The 1,850-nt window shown below is 43.8% G+C and overlaps 1 pseudogene across 1 annotated transcript; it reads right to left on the bottom strand.

The window, feature by feature from the left end:
- Nucleotides 1-732, bottom strand: LOC143582439 (uncharacterized; annotated as a pseudogene). The gene is made up of 2 exons (XR_013143970.1): nucleotides 407-732; nucleotides 1-89 (listed from the first exon to the last, which is right to left on the bottom strand). The product of XR_013143970.1 is annotated as an uncharacterized LOC143582439 (transcript).
- Nucleotides 733-1,850: the final 1,118 nt, after the last annotated feature.

The following is a 1,850-nucleotide window of genomic DNA, read 5'->3' as shown; positions in this document are numbered from 1 at the left end:
TAACAACATATCTAGTTACAGTCTAACTGTACAAGCTACTGCTTGTGCCCAATATTTTAGTCTTGCTTTCACATCTTCAGGACGATCACCTGCCACAATTTAACATTAATTAAAACGAATAACAAAACCATATTAGTAAATGATATTTTCTTTATATATACAATAACTCGAAACCAATTAATCTTTATTTTTATTTAAAAGATTATAATAATAAAGTTATAATTAATCAAGGAATGATGATGACAAAATATTAAAACTTTTAACAACTATGGTGAAATATATTCAAACTAAAAATATAAATCAAATATTAATATAACTAGATAATAAACTCCACTAACAAGTTACACACAAACCCTAATAAGTCATTTAAGTTAACATAACATAACTTAAAAATAAAAAACCTCACCAGGGCTAGAAATCTTCCAGTTAGCAATCGGAGATGGGGAGGAAACAGGTTCATCAACCACCGGAGACTCCGGTGACTTATGATGTTCATCAAGAAACTTCTGACTCATTGAATAACACAACTCCAACGCCGGCAAAGTGTTACAAAGCTCCGGATCTCATCATAGCTAAACCCAAACCCCAAATCCAAACACCCTTTAAGCTCATCAAGATCTTCATCAGTTAGACTTTTAGCCCTCACAAGTTCATCTTCATCAGATGTCTCTACATACCCTTCAAGAAACACTTGGTTTTTCTTTTTCCTACTGGTGTTTTTGGGCCATGAGTCTTATTTCTTGAAGAACCCAGGTTTGGTTTGGTCTGAGAAACCGAGGTTTGGGTGTTGATCTTGTTGAAAGATAGATCTTGTTGTTTCATGTGAGTAGCTGCCCATGTGAAGAAACACTAACCGGACCCCGGGCAGATTACTGGTAACCTGGGGGTTAAATAGATGTTTCACACGAGGGGTGAGACCCTAAGAAGATGGTTCTTCTGATAACCTGCAAAACAGACACCGTGAGCTTGTCACTGAGAAGGGGGGGGGGGTTCCTCCTTGTGACCACCCTCCGGCGTGAGAATCAGACTAGATTGCTCTTTAAATATAAATGTATATTAAGATATTGCTAGAGCAGATATCAGGTATAATATGATGATACAAGATAAGGTATGATGAGATCAGATAATCATACCCTTTGTGGTATTTATAGCCGAAGGTAGGTTTCCAAGGAGGTGTGGCCGGCTGCAACAGTGTTCCTGTTCAACCAACAGTAGCCTACGCACGTGCCCTGCTGGTAGTTGGTGGGTAGGCAGCGGCTGATAATGACCAGGCCTGCTGTATACCATTCCTTTTCCACCAACTGCCGGCTACGCACGTGGTATGACAGGAGTTGGTGAGTAGGCAGCGGCTAATAGTGACACAGTACAGGAGCATGCTGCTCGCCATACTGTGTCAGTAAGCTGTCGTATCTTTAGTCAGATCTTTTTCCCATACCTCGTCAGGTACAGTACAGAAGATCTTCCCGTATCGTACGGACTGGCTTATTTGGGCGGGAGTATTCCCCCTCCCGCCCTTGTGCGGGATTGTTCCCGGCTTTGCTCATTCCCTCAGGTGACACTGAGCGGTTGAGAGCTAAGTGCCTTGTGCGTGTAGCCTTGCTGCGCGGGTGGCCTTCCCTGATGGCTTGTATCCGAAGCTGCGGGAACAGGCGGAGTCCTTCACCATCGGGAGGCATTTCCTGCGGGACCAGCTTGCGTACTGCGCGTAAGGACGTCACGTCTCTGAGCATGGTTGGTCCTGCGGATCCAGTTGGTTTCTGCGCAGACGTCCCTGTTCAAGGTGAGTCTTGCGGGTCCAACTGGGCTCTGCTGGGACCTACCTCTTCAAGTCCCCCCAGTCCAATGTTCTT

This window comes from Bidens hawaiensis, unplaced genomic scaffold, assembly GCF_021521415.1.
Source record: "Bidens hawaiensis isolate Kalapana, Puna unplaced genomic scaffold, B.hawaiensis_p1.1 tig00031747_1, whole genome shotgun sequence".
Taxonomy (NCBI): Eukaryota; Viridiplantae; Streptophyta; class Magnoliopsida; order Asterales; family Asteraceae; genus Bidens; species Bidens hawaiensis.
The sequence above is the reverse complement of the archived record's forward strand: the minus strand, read 5'-3'. Positions and strand labels throughout refer to the sequence as shown.